At 35.7% G+C, this 16,060-nt stretch overlaps 1 long non-coding RNA gene across 1 annotated transcript in view; it reads right to left on the bottom strand.

Moving 5' to 3' along the window:
• Nucleotides 1-7,633, bottom strand: part of LOC123552167 (uncharacterized) — a 36,534-nt gene extending 28,901 nt beyond the window's left edge. Inside the window, exon 1 of the long non-coding RNA XR_006686568.2 lies at nucleotides 7,496-7,633. This is a non-coding gene — a long non-coding RNA (uncharacterized LOC123552167). The remainder of the gene's footprint in view (nucleotides 1-7,495) is intronic.
• Nucleotides 7,634-16,060: the final 8,427 nt, after the last annotated feature.

Genomic DNA, 16,060 nt, shown 5'->3' with positions numbered 1-16,060 from the left:
TGGAACCTTATCCATTAGGCCACCGCAGCTTGATATAAATTTATGCTAACGAAAAATCAATATGAAGAAGTTTTATCAAAAAGACATAAACCTCCGAATTTATGAAATTTATAACCAAGAAACATTTACATCTCATTTACCGTATTCGAAATTGAAAGAAAACTATCTTAACATCGGTCTTGATATAACGGTTTTCTTAGACATTTTGAAGACAATGTAACAGAAGGTTCTCGTGACTCAAAAAGTCTTCATCATAATATGGCATAGAACCGGTCGTGTTTCCGCACATGTACATAATTCCCCCCCCCCCCAATTGAATAGCATAACGATATTTCATGAGAGATGTATTTCTTGTTAGGAGTTTCTCGTTTCTCGCAGTTTCTAGTAAGCAAGTTAATACTTATTGTCCGATAAAGAATAAAAATGATGGTGTATTTTCATTCGTCAATTTAAAGTCTTTTTGATATACTAAAAATTCATAGCAAAACATATTTTGCGTTTTATTGATGTTTTAGTACTTATACGAAGTTTAAGAACTTTTGTGAAACAGCATTTTTATAGTATGAAATGCGTAAGATATTCATACTAAAAAAACTAATGTACGAAGTTTTTATCAGGATCCTGCATGGTAAATAGAAAAGAAAATAATATGAATAAATTATACTACATACAATCTCGTCAGTCACGGTAACAAGAGGACCATGATGGTCCTGAATTGCTCACCTATCCCCACATGACCCAGTGTTGAACTGAGTATGACGTCATTATTTCTATTATTTGACATAGTGACCTAGTTTTTGAGCACATATGACCTAGATATCATCAAGATAAAAAATTCTGACCAATTTTCATGAAAATCCATTGAAAAATATGGCCTCTAGAGAGGTCACAAGGTTTTTCTATTATTTGACCTAATGACTTAGTTTTTGAAGGAACATGACCCACTTTTAAACTAGACCTAGATATTATCAAGGTAAACATTCTCACCAATTTTCATGAAGATCTCTTGAAAAATATGACCTCTAGAGAGGTCACAAGGTTTTTCTATTTTTCGACCTACTGACCTAGTTTTTGACCGCACATGACCCAGTTACGAACCTGACCTAGATATCATCAAGCTGAACATTCTCACGAATTTTCATGAAGATCCGTTGAGAAGTATGGCCTCTAGAGAGGTCACAAGGTTTTTCTATTTTTAGACCTACTGACCTAGTTTTTGACTCCACGTAACCCAGTTTCAAACCTGACCTAGATATCTTCAAGGTGAACATTCTGACCAATATTCATGAAGATCTCATGAAAAATATGGCCTCTAGAGAGGTCACAAGGTTTTTCTATTTTTAGATCTACTGACCTAGTTTTTGACTGCACGTTATCCAGTTTCAAACTTGAGCTAGATATCATTAAGATAAACATTCTGACCAATTTTCATGAAGATCTTGTGAAATATATGGCCTCTAGAGAGGTCACAAGGTTTTTCTATTTTTAGACCTACTGGCATAGTTTTTGACGGCACGTGACCCAGTTTCGAACTTGACCTAGATATCATCAAGATAAATATTCTGACCAACTTTCTTAAAGATCCCACAAAAAATGTGACCTCTAGAGATGTCACAAGGAAAAGTTTACGCACGGACGGACGGACGCACGTACGCACGGACGACGGACGCTGCGTGATCACAAAAGCTCACCTTGTCACTATGTGACAGGTGAGCTAAAAAGAGGTATATCAAATTATCATGACATCGAAATGTAAAATTAAAATCAAATTTTAATGGTGTTTAACCTTTAAGTAATTTATCCGTCAGACTTTAAAGCTATAAACATAAAAATCGTTCAGACAGAAATCCTCAGAAAAAAGGAAACGCCATCAAAAATTATCATAAATCAACAAATAAGACAGACAAGTGATGTCGGAAAATAATTGTTGTTTGTAAGGTGTTGTGACAAGTACTCGCTCTAACCTTTTCATATCTATTTGAATACACAACATTATATATTGCATTACTGTCACCTTTTGTTGTTCTATACTTTCGGCTGAAGGGTGATTCACACATTTCATCTGATCTTGATAGATTACGGTGAATCATTATAAACATTTACTCATCGCGCCTGCGTTAAATTGCTTAGATTTTAGCATTCACCCCTCCCCCTTAATTCTTGATATAAATGTGGAGACTGGATTGGTTGCTGTCGTGTATTTTCTGATTAAATCCATAGGTAGGGAATCCCAGTCACTGACTGTATTTGGAACGAAGCTGTATTTTAATGTACATTGTATTCGTTCTTGCATAAATTCTGTTGAAATGATCAGATATCTATATCGTTCTTACTATATACACATGTAATAGACTTTTCCGCTCACTTCTGGTTCTTGTGTCTGCCTTGCTCTAAGGCCAATCAGTGGGGTGAAAGTCAAGGTCTGGCCAATGTATTTCTGGATTTACTATTGTCAATTGTATATAGGTATTCGGACATCCCAAAAGATTGTTTTATTTCCTTGTACAATGACGTTGAAGTGTTTACTGCTTCTCTCCATTGTCCCGTATAAATATATTTAAGCCTTATTTTAAAATGTGAAATAAAACATCCTATGTTTACAACCGATGTACGAAAAGTCCATACATCACTGAACCCTGTCTGTTGCAACATAAACTTGACATATGATAGCCAATTATTTACTACTTCGTAGGATTAAAATACATCATTATAAACGGAAAATAAAATAAAATTTGTTATAAATGTGACCTCAAGAGTGTTAACAAGCTTTTCCTTTGATTTGACCTTGTGACCTAATTTTAGACCCCATATTACCCAGTTTCGAACTTGGCATAGCAATTATCAAGATAAAAATTCTGACCAAGTTTCATGAAGATAGGATCAAAAATGTGACCTCTACGTTGTTAACAAGTGTTTCCTTTGATTTGACCTGATGACCTAGGTTTTAACTCGACATGACCCAGTTTCGATCCAGGCCTAAAGATCATCAAGATATACATTCTTTGCAAGTTTGTATCAAATCAAAGCATAAATGAAACCTCTATATACCTGAAAGTGTAAAAATAGAAAAATTAACGTCGGCTCTTTCAGGGTCAATCAGGGGCCGTAACTCAGGAACCTATGAATGGATCTTACAGATTCATCATGGAATCAAAAGTTATTGTTGTTAAAGATAATTTGCAAGTTTATATCAAATAAAACCATAAATGAAGTCTCTATATGGCTACAAAAGTCAAAATAGCATATTTTGGCACTTTAAGGGCCGTAACTCTGGAACCCATAATTGGACCTAGTCAGTTTTTGAAATGGTTCAAGATATTATGCAAATACAAGTTGTGGTAAGTTTAATTAAAATCAATTGCCAAATGTGGTCTCTATCATGTTCCCAAGCCAAAAATAGAAAATTGTAAGGAACCCATGAAGGAATCTGGCCAGTTTTCAAAAGGAACCCAGATATTAGGCCAATACATGTTTTGTGTATGTTTGATTAAGGTTGATTGCAAAATGTGGTCTCTTTCGTGTTCACAAGCCAAAAATAAAACATCTTGGCCTTTAAAGGGGCCATAGCTCTGCAACCACTTACATACAAAGCCATGCACAATGAATCTCCTAAGTACATTGTCGATATGGACATGCTGGACATGTACAAGCCTCGTAGAGACTTACGGTCGGCAAATGGTCCGGTGTCTTTGATTGTACCCGAGGAGCCGAACAGTAAAGTATGGTGACAAAAGTTTCAAGCATGCAGCTCCAAAGCTTTGGAATGGCCTCCCAGCAAGCATCAGAGATTCAAGCTCACTGTCCGCATTTAAAAAATCTTTGAAAACGCATCTCTTTCACATATGTTATAAATAAATAACAAAATCTGAAATACTGTTGAAAATGGCGTTAAACCAAATCGCATTCACATATGTTATCAATAAATAACAAAATCTGAAATACTGTTGAAAATGGCGTTAAACCAAAAACTATGAAAGGTTTGTTTTGTGTTGAGAAAGGGATTGGTCTCGTAATGTAATTTAACGTTAAACATAATTTATGGATGATCTTGTTTTAATTACTATTCATTTTAAACTTTTACCAATACATTTTCTTGCATGTATGTGTTCTTTATGTTTTTGTAAAGCACTTTTGAACGTACATATTCTGTATGAAAAGAGTGCTATATAAGTTAGGTATAATAATAATAATAATAATAACCCATGATGGGATTCAAGCTACAGTAAAATTTGAATTTGATTAATAAATGCTATTTTGTATGCGTTTAGTGCGGTTCATGGATTTGCCAGTAGTCCAAAAGTAGTTACAAACGTCAAAACGCACAAAAACATTTGATACTTAAATGATTCCGGAACAGTTGTACCCACCATTATGTTGTTCTTGGAAAAAACATGTTTAATACAAAATAATACTCGGGTGCACACATAAACGATACTATCAAAAGCATGTATTCGATATTTTTAAACAAGTTTACAAGTTTACAAGTTTAAACGATGATTTTAATTTCCCTCTATTACAAACATTGCATTAACAGTTCTTTTGCATTTCGTAAGCTCGGATACAGTTTTAAGAAAAACAGTATTGATTTTGAACGCGAGCAGTTATTTTGAGTACAAACTTTACTGAACCAAAGAGCTAACTCGCCATTTGCTGTTTTGCAAATAGTTTAAAAATTACTCAATATATATTTCTTTAAATAAGGGAACAGTAAGATCGATCGATTAAGATCGATTTTTCAAAATTTCATTAGTATTAAGTTACGCAAAGATATAACTTTATTCATATAACTGCCAAAGCCCGTTTTTAGGAAGTCACAAAAATACACATGAAAAATGCGTTTTTAGAAAATGAATATATACAAGTTTTAGAAAAAAAGGAAGAGTAAATTTTGATTTTTTTTCAAGGAAATATTAACTTTTCAAACACATTCTAAAAGCTCTTTTACAAAGCTATTATTCTGGTTTTGTTGTCATTTTTAATTTCCCCTCGTAACGTTTTTAGCTAGTTTCTAATTTCAAAATGTTTTAGTGTATTTTTGTGACTTTGAAGATGTGCTGAAGTCGTAAAATGAGCGAATTTATATGATAGCATCATTTGAGCCGTGCCATGGGAAAACCAACACAGTGGCTTTGCGACCAGCATGGATCCAGACCAGCCTGCGCATTCGCGCAGTCTGGTCAGGATCCATGCTGTTCGCTAACAGTTTCTCCAATTCCAATAGGCTTTAAAAGCGAACAACATGGAGCCTGACCAGACTGCGCGGATGCGCAGGCTGGTCTGGATCCATGCTGGTCGCAAACCCACTATGTTGGTTTTCTTATGGCACGGCTCATTTGATTTTGTTGATATTGTAAAAAAGTATCAACAAAATATTTTTCTAAGCTCATGTTGGGTTACATGTAGCTGTTTTGTTCAGCAAAGTTGATCATACATGTATTTAAATGTGCATGTGCATATGCAGAAATGAAAGTTTTAAAAAAGAGATGATCGACTAAGACTAGTTAGTGTTTACCATTGAAACCCTTGGTTTTGAACGTGTGTTAGTATGAAAAAAATCCATGCAGAAATAAAAAACTATGAGTAACGTATGTGAGTTTCAAATAATTCATCAAGAAATGAATGAGCAAATAGCAAAGTTTATCTTTGTACCAGAAAATAATTAAGAGACACCTGTAGATCACTTATCGAAACAATAACAACTAGTAGTGTGTGAAAAAGCATACGTCTGCCTGTAATAGCTCTTCTTTACTTATCTAATCTTTTATACTTAGGTATTCTTATATGTGTAGGTATACAAGGGTTTTGCAATAATTTAGATGAATTCAATATAGTTTGCAAAAATAGAAACATAACAAAGCATATAAACCGTGATTCCGTCATTAATAATGTTCAATTTTCTCCAATGTTGTACTTAATTTTTCAAACGTTTCTCCAGACAACAACTGTAATTCTTAAGAGAAACTTTAAAAAGTTATGATTAATAGGAGGTATCAACATGTGCAGGACACACGAACTGTGACACTACATTATCTTTCTTATTGAACTAAAGTTTTGCCCGGGCAGTAACTTTATATTGATTTAACTGATACGAATTAATAGAATATAAATGGACGATAGCAACTAGAAATACTGTAGAATACGAAAACTGTAACCATAACTATCTTGATTAATTCTTAATTAACTCCTTGTTTGGAGTAAACATTTTAAGTGTTAACAAAGAAATTTATAGGGTAATAAAGTGTCTTTCTTGTCTGATGTCTCGTTCGCATTTATATTTTAGTAGCGAAATTCTCTTAAAATTTGCTGAAAAGGTCATAAATTAATAGCGACCTTGTCTTATATTTGCTACATTAATGGTAAATATTACAGACAACATCCTAAAATTTTAATAGAAAAAAAATGAATGCAAACCACAATTATCATAAATTTACATGTTTTATATGAATTACGACAGAAATTAATTATTGTAGCAAGACATTTGACAAGTACAAGATTTCTCGTCGCAGCGTTTAAACTTTAAAGAACAAAAATGTCCCCATCTGTAATAGTAATTTTGGGATTATAGTGCCAATGAGTGCTCTATATAACACGACTCGTGAAAGAACGACCACGATGGAGTTTCATTACATGATGAGGCGGATATATTTGTAACGCAAACGCTGATAGATAACTTGAGATCAGGGGCTCGTTTCACAAACAATCATTTTCTTAAGTTCTCTACTTTGATTTTATGCTGAACGTCAGAACAATAAGCAATGAAAGCTTAAATCTATTATTTAAAACAGAAAAAAAGAGAATAAAATAGTTGTGACACCGTAGATATAATACCTAAAATTTACGAAAGCAATTAAAAGCTTATGTTAGTCGTTAATATACATGTATAGACCGAATATAATACTTAAGTCTTGATTTGATTGTTTTAAAGCTTGTTGTATAAGATTTTCTGAAACTCCGTATTTAATTTCCATGTAGCCGCTCTCGTAGATAGTCAGCCATGTCATTGATCAATATTTGATCCCCTAATATACTGGAGAATTTATCTCAGCAGAAAGTTGTCAAATACATGATTATTGTATGGCATCACAAAATGTTTTGTCTAATAAGATAAACTGAGATCCACTTTTTAAGCTGAAATTAAGATATAATGTTATTTGTATCATATCACGCATCATTTACAAAAACAAATAAGAAAAAACTCTGCAGTATTTATCATGAAATTGGATATTGCAATGAAATGACTTATCATTAAGCTTATAACCATTCAGTTACTTCATTGTTCAAATTAACTTGTGTCATATATAAATGCAGAGGAGGAATATTATTTGTGTTACTGATTGGTAATTAGTGCTATGTCTAGACACTGGTGGTGTTTGTTTCCCACCCACCTCTTCTCTCCGAAGAACGAAGCCAAATTTTAAAATATGTTCACACGAATGCACAGATAAGTAGTACATAGATAAAGTAAAACGCAAAGAAAAAGAAAACATAAACAAACCTAACGAAACACACGATATAGCACAAAGCCTGCTAAATAAATTCCACTTTTAATATTTTTATCAAAATCTCACATTATTGTCAGTCACATTTGCTTCTTTTTCGTAATTTTAAATGAAAACTGACAGACTAAAATAGCTATCACTTTCTTTTGTTTCAAACTAAACAATCTACATAATTTCTCTGATAATTAAGCAGGGAACTTATGAATATGTCAACAACAATCTTAGCAAAAAGAATACATAAATAAAATAAAACAAGACAATTTTTAAAAAGAATTGCGCAAGAAATTTATTCAAAATTATCCGTGTTAATTAATTTGTTTAAGTTAATAACGTTTTCTAGAATTGAAATTTAATAATCTTTCATTTAAGTTTTAGATGATTAGATTTTTTTATTTCAATCTGCTTTAGCACATTCTGTTAAACGACAATGCTATTGAGAGATTTTGCCAGAGGGAATGCTAAACATAACATTAAGAACATGTCCTACTTTGATTGCTGAAGGGAATTAAGGTTTTCATTCTGTTTTGTTTCACCTTCCATTAGATCAGTGGACGCATTTGTCAAGAGGACGCTTTTCTCCGGGGGTGAAGGGCCCTGGTTCGAGTCCTGGCTACTCCCATTGCGATGTTTCCTTGGGCAAGACACTTTATCATGATTGCCTTTTAACTGTTCTTAAAATAGGGTCGCTCAAAAGCTCTACAATGCTTATGTCAATTGTTTCACAAAGCGACGTTAAAATTTACCTTTACCTTTATTACAGCATTTTCATTGGTTAAAAGATGGCCACGGGGTGAACCCCATATTTATGTGGAGGGTCAGTAGATTTTCATGTCGTTCTAAGCTAAAACCAAGTGGTCGATAAAATAATCAACAGTAAGGTTGGTAAATGCTGAGTTCGGCTCAGCCCGTGGCTGGAAGGCGTGGACGGTAGCATGCATTTCAACTACCGTCCATGAACAGGCTCAATTAAACTGAGTCTGCAACATTTTCATTTTTGTCATGTTGAAGGACCTGTGAAGTTTTCACTTTTTCTAATTTTGTAAGTGACTCTCACAGAAATTTTATCGGACAGTTTAGTAAATACGGGGACGATTCGGCTAATCCCCACCCCACCCCCACATACATACTGACCCAACATATATTGTAAGTGGCAGCACTCATTGTGTTTTATACATAATATTATATGCTGATGAGACTATAATAAATAAATAAATAAATAAATAAATATTCGTAGAGGGTCTCTAACAAATCCAAAATATAAATAATACAGTTGAACTTCGGTGGCTCGAACTCGGATCTTTCGAACACCCGGGATCGCTCGAACTCTTCGCCCAGTCCCGAATTTATGCCTTCTTTATTCTATATAGTTCTACCTCGAATCGCTCGAACTTCGAAAATTCGAACTCTCGAACTCATTTTGTGGTCCCCTCGGCCTGATTACAGTGATAATTACACCTATTCAGTCGAACAGACAATTTGTCGCCGGAATGGCTTGTGTTTACAAAGAATTTCACACCTCTGCCTGACATTCTTTAACCGGCGCATGCGTAATTTTCACACGCTTATGTAATTAGCGTCGGTATACGACAAATAAATTAAACAAAGTGACTTTCGTTCACTGCAATGCTTTAATGGGGCTTCGAATAAAATTATTTAAAATAATTGAGCAATGTCTGTCTTTATTTTTTCTGCGTTAACGGGAGATCCGATATCAACTTTCATACTGCTTTAGCGTAGCTAATCAAAGTAAATGACCCGGAAATGGGGAATAGCTAAGTCGGCTACTGGAACGCAATATATTTGATAATATTTGTGCTGGACTATGATTCATAAAGGTTTGTTTTTCATGTCTTTCTGTTTGATGCTGCATTCAACAAATTCTTATAATTATATTAGTGTTTTATCTGTGTTTTTCTTTTTCGTATCTATGTCATGTTTGAAAATAAATAATAAAGCATATTTCAGCGTTCGCTTTTTATTTATCATCGTATCATACACACATTAGGTACAATATGACAATATATTACGATGTAAGGTCTGTAACACATCATGCCCTCGAATTCCCAAATTCAAAATGGCCGCCATTTGGATGGCTCGAACAACGGAAAACTCGAACTAATTTCCACGGGACCCTCGAGTTCGAGCCATCGAAGTTCGACTGTAATTTATAAACATGCTGCGGAGTCAATAGTAATTTTAAATAGGTGGTGTTATTTTGTGTGTAATAACGTTTTCTAACTTCTTGTTTGGTCATTTTTACTTAAACAATCAAACCATGATGCATCTAATGTAATCAATAAGTTTTGATCTTGTTTCTAGAATACTTATATTAAGTACCAGCAAGCACAATGTTAAGTATAAGTGTTTGTGAGGTAGTAAAAGAAGATGTATTGTATTAAAAAAAATGTTAACGCGGAAAGAGCTTTATATATTAACAAATCGTACTAATAGAGGTAAATAGCTATTTATCAACTTATTGTGTCGTTGTTTTTGTATACCTTATGTCTAATTTATTCTATTGTTAATGATACGCATAATTATGAACGTCATGGATGTGTGTTTTTACTGCATGCATGTCAAGGGAACTGACATTTTGACTTAAACAGTCCAAAATTTTTGACGTGAAATAGTCGTTTAACATAAGAAATTAGTTAGCACTTGAAGCTGACGGGAACCCCCACTAGGGATTGTTGTACAATTTATATCCAGCCGAGACCCCGACAGGTGTCATATTCACATACAAGCGTCCATTCCCAACCAATACTGCTGAAAGCACTAGCAATTTGAGGAAATCACCAGCATGCTTACCACTACCCCACTGACATCAATGAACCGAAACAGTTACTATGATTTTTTTACAAGCTATAGCCTATCTAACGTCTTTACACCTAATGATTTGTTTTGTCTGTTTTGGGTTTAACACTGTTTTTACAACAGTATTTCAGTTATGTAATGGCGGGCAATTCATCTAACCGGTGTTTCTAGATTCCTAACCAGTACACACCTTTTCTCCGCAAGTAACTGCCAACTTCCAAAAATGAAACAGAGGTGGAGGACGAAAGATGTCACACACAATGTCTTTTATCAAATCATCACGTAAAACACACGCCCTGTCCAGGAATCAAACTCGCGACCCCGAGATTTGTAGACCTGCGCTCTCCCTATTGAGCTAAGCGGGCGGGCTTACACCTTATGAACATCTAAGAAAACTAGAAAATGCTTTTGTAAAAAAGCGCATGTCTCCCCCAATGCAAAGTCCTATAGGCAAGAAGTCAATAGGGGTCAGGAGCGAAAGTCAAAGAGACACTGATGGTTGGCTGCAATAGGGATCATCTACTTGGCATGTCCAGTCATCCCGCTAAATTTCAACACTCGTGGCCTAGTGGTTCTCAAGTCACTGTTCAGGCTCCTGTGACCCTGACCTTTGATCAAGTGACCTCAAAATAAATAGGGGTCATGTACTCTGCATGTCCAATCATCCTATTAAGTTTCAACATAGGTAGGTCAAGTGGTTTTCAAGTCATTTCCAAAAAATGATTTTACATGAACAGGCCACTGTGGCCTTGACCTTTAATAGACTGACCCCAAAATCAATAGGGGTCATCTTCTCTGCATGTTCAATCATCCTATGAAGTTTCAACATTCTGGGTCAAGTGGTTCTCAAGTTATTGATCGGAACTGGTTATCAATGTTCAGGCCCCTGTGACCTTGACCTTTAACAGAGTGACCCCAAAAACAATAAAGGTCATTTACTCTGCATGAACAATCATCCTATGAAGTTTCAACATTCTGGGTTGAGAGGTTCTCAAGTTATTGATTGGAAATGGTTTTCCATGTTCAGGCCACTGTGGCCTTGACCTTTAACAGAGTGACCCTAAAATCGTTAGGGTTCATCTACTCTGCATGACCAATCATCCTACGAAGTTTCATCATTCTGGGTCAAGTGGTTCTCAAGTTACTGACCGGAAATGGTTTTCAATGTGCGGGCCCCTGTGACCTTGACCTTTAACAGAGTGACCCCAAAATCTTTAGGGGTCATCTACTCTTTATGACCAATCATCCTATTAAGTTTCAACATTCTGGGTCAAGTGGTTCTCAAGTTACTGACCGGAAATGGTTTTCAATGTGCGGGCCCCTGTGACCTTGACCTTTCACAGAGTGACCCCAAAATCGTTAGGGGTCATCTACTCTTTATGACAAATCATCCTATTAAGTTTCAACATTCTGGGTCAAGTGGTTCTCAAGTTACTGACCGGAAATGGTTTTCAATGTTCAGGCCCCTGTGTCCTAGACCTTTGACGGAGTGTCCCCAAAATTGACAGGGGTCATCTACTTTGCATGTACAATCATCCTATGAAGTTTCAACATTCTGGGTCAAGTGGTTCTCTAGTTATTGATCAGAAATGGTTTTCAATGTTCAGGCCCCTGTGACCTTGACCTTTGACGGAGTGATCCCATAATCAATAGGGGTCATCTACTCTTTATGACCAATCATCCTATCAAGTTTCAACATTCTGGGTCAGGTGGTTCTCTAGTTATTGATTGGAAATGGTTTTCAATGTTCAGGCCCCTGTGACCTTGACCTTTGACGGAGTGACCCTAAAATAAATAGGGGTCATCTACTCTTCATGACCAATCATCCTATGAAGTTTCAACATTCTGGGTCAAGTGGTTCTCTAGTTATTGATCGGAAATGGTTTTCAATGTTCAGGCCCCTGTGACCTTGACCTTTGACCGGGTGACCCCAAAATCAATAGGGGTCATCTACTCTTCATGACCAATCAGCCTATGAAGTTTCAACATTCTGGGTCAAGTGGTTCTCTAGTTATTGATCGGAAATGGTTTTCAATGTTCAGGCCCCTGTGACCTTGACCTTTGATGGAGTGATCCCATAATCAATAAGGGTCATCTACTCTTTATGACCAATCATCCTATCAAGTTTCAACATTCTGGGTCAGGTGGTTCTCTAGTTATTGATTGGAAATGGTTTTCAATGTTCAGGCCCCTGTGACCTTGACCTTTGACGGAGTGACCCCAAAATAAATAGGGGTCATCCACTCTTCATGACCAATCATCCTATGAAGTTTCAACATTCTGGGTCAAGTGGTTCTCTAGTTATTGATCGGAAATGGTTTTCAATGTTCAGGCCCCTGTGACCTTGACCTTTGATGGAGTGACCCCAAAATCAATAGGGGTCATCTACTCTTCATGACCAATCATCCTATGAAGTTTCAACATTCTGGGTAAAGTGGTTCTCTAGTTATTGATCGGAAATGGTTTTCAATGTTCAGGCCCCTGTGACCTTGACCTTTGATGGAGTGACCCCAAAAACAATAGGGGTCGTCTACACCAGCAGCCAAACAACCCTATGAAGTTTGAAGATTCTATGTCAAATGGTTCTCCAGTTATTGCTCGGAAATGAAGTGTGACGTACGGACGGACAGGACAAAAACAATATGTCTCCTGGGGGAGACATAATTAAAAATTCAGAATATAAATATAAAAATAAAAACCTTTGTTTTAATACTCCCAGCGCATTGAATATGCATTAAAAATAAAGAATTTAGTAAAATGCCTTGTTTATATGTCTTCTAATACTAGTAGTAAACGTTAATATTAAGTTTCTAACACGATAGTCAATCCGATCTAAGATATGAGCCGCACCATAGGAAAACCGACATAGTGCATTTGCAACCAGCATGGATCCAGGTCAGACTGCGCGGATGCATGCTGTTCGGTAATGGTTTCTCTAATTGCAATTGGCTTTGAAAGCGGACAGGAAGGATCCTGAAGCGCACGCTGGTCTGGATCCATGCTGGTTGCAAACGCACTATGTTGGTTTTCTCATGGTGCAGCTCAATTATACTATTTGAATAAAGCTGCGAATCCTTCGTCTTGAATATAATTTCCTCCAAGATAGTCTGATCAATCTACAGGTATGTACACCGTAATGATTTGTTTTTGTTATTTTTATATTTTTACGATGTTTTTTACATGGCTTCTGTATTTGTATATATTTATACCAAGTTGGAAGCAATCACGCTACACATTATGCAATCTATCAGGTGATTCTTTGGAAGCATAGAACGCGTTCAAGCAACAATAATAGCAGACTCGGTTAGACTGAGTCTATTCAAGAGAGTTAATAGAATTTGTAACACCTCTAACACCCCTTAGCCCCGGTGTATAGCTTTAAACATTGAATTGTCTCCATGATCACAAAGGACAAACAATAGTAATAACACTAAATCCAGGTTCGGAGAGACTTTTACAACCACCAGAAAGCACTTAAAATCTACTGTTTTGAGAGTAAAATAGTATTTAATTTCGTGGGCATGAAATTTCGTGGTTTTGGTCAAAACGGCAATTTCAATTCGGATATGAATTCGTGGGTTTCAATTTTTGAACAAAAATGAATGGGAATTTTACTTGTTCGTTGGGATTAAATTTCGTGGATTGAATCAACCACGAAATCCACGAAAATTAGTCCCCCACGAATATTAATGATTTCACAGTATATGATAGAAATTCCAGTCAACTATCTTGCAAACAAAAAGTTTATTCATTAAAAATACAGAACATATTTAAAGCCAGATGTGGGTTGGATATGGAAATTATGTTTTGAAGACGCGTCGTGAACAGTAGCAATAATTAAATCAGGCATTTAAAAATTCCGTCATTTGAAATCGTTCATATTGGGTAATTTACCGATATCTTATCATTTAAGAGGTAACAAAGATTTGTGTACATATTTCTCATTAAAACAACCAAACAGCCATACACACGCTACAGTAAGGTTTTGCCTCGAGATCGCTATGTCTGTGGGAACGTGATTATTCATTTTCGACCAATGTCAGTTTACTTTGAAATTTCAATCGCTATTCCCGAATACAGAAATGATCAGTGGGAGTCGTCTTGATATGCCACTTACATTTTGGATTTCCCACAGACTTTAAACTAACTGAATATACCAGTTTAGAGACACGTCTCTTTCAAATAGATCTTTGCATGAGTTTATGTCTTAATTACAAATTCATTAATTGATATAACTTACTCTGCTGAAGTACGGAAAACTCAGTTTGACTGATTGTAGAGATGGTACCTAGAAACAATTCAAATTCGTCTTTACAGGTTTTTTTCGGTGTAAAATGATAGTTAAGTGCACTAATTTACTAAATATATTTGAGCCATGCCATGGGAAAACCAACATAGTGGGTATGCGACCAGCATGGATCCAGACCAGCCTGCGCATCCGCGCAGTCTGGTCAGGATCCATGCTGTTCGCTAACAGTTTCTCTAATTCCAATAGGCTTTAAAAGCGAACAGCATGGAGCCTGACCAGACTGCGCGGATGCGCAGGCTGGTCTGGATCCATGCTGGTCGCAAACCCACTATGTTGGTTTTCTCATGGCACGGCTCATTTATGCTTTTCTCACCATGTAAAATAGAAGTATTTGATATTAAAGATGGACCTTCTAAAATATCTGAAGCAAAATGGACAACTCTTGTGTTGACATTTTTTTCATTGATATTAGGATTTCATCAATTATAGTCATGTCAAAAGTCTCGACAGCTAAATAAATTCAGTAGAGTATAGTGTAAGTTTAGACTACTTTCAACACTTTGAAGGAGCCTATACTGAACTTTCTTTTGGCTATTAGCAAATTTAAAATCTAAGACTAGCCTAAAGTCTAAAACTAATAAAAATCTACCTGAAAGAGAATGACATTTTCTTTATTATAAGCTTACCAACACCAGACCAAACATTGACCTGAAAGAATTTATTTAAAATTTTATAATGTAAACAAATCCCTACAGCATTTACTATTAATGTTTTTCACTTATGAATGCTCTTAATTCAGGTGATGACTATTGCTATAATTGTAAATGAGAGGCCTCAACAAGAATCATTTTTCAAGTTGTATAAACAGTTTAAATTGTAACTTAAGTGAATATCTTAAAAGTAATCTTGTTATGGGCCGGTGGCCATTAGCACATTGTCATTGTTATCATATAAAAATAATATGTTAGTGATTTTTTTTTCAAATTTCCATTTATTACAATTTTCATGTTATATTTTGATCTCTTCAGATCGGTAAGCACGACATTTACGTTCAAACTGAAAATATCGGCTATGGTTGTTCCAGTACTTCCGCTTGTTGTTCTTTTGGCAGTTTATGTGATATACAGGCGTCATAACGCCAGATCCCCTCTCTAAATTCCAAATTGTTTAGTTCAGTTTCGGGCAAAATCATTGTTTTAACAGGGGGACCAAGCGCCGCTTTTTATGGAATAAACTCTCCGTATCATTGAAGGTTCCATGTGCACTGCTGTATGAATACATCTGCGGGTGTCTCTAAATTATATTCTGGTTACATGTTGAGTTCAGCTCAACCCGGGGCTACAGGGCTGGAAAGTAGCTTGAATTTTCACTACCTTCCATGAACAGGCTCAATCAAACCGAGCCTGCAACATTTTCGTTTATGTCGTGTTGAGCGACCTGTGGATTTCCATGTGTTCTATTTTAATACAGTTTTTTTTTTCGGGTTTTCATATCCTAG

Source organism: Mercenaria mercenaria, chromosome 4 (assembly GCF_021730395.1).
Source record: "Mercenaria mercenaria strain notata chromosome 4, MADL_Memer_1, whole genome shotgun sequence".
Taxonomy (NCBI): Eukaryota; Metazoa; Mollusca; class Bivalvia; order Venerida; family Veneridae; genus Mercenaria; species Mercenaria mercenaria.
The sequence above is the reverse complement of the archived record's forward strand: the minus strand, read 5'-3'. Positions and strand labels throughout refer to the sequence as shown.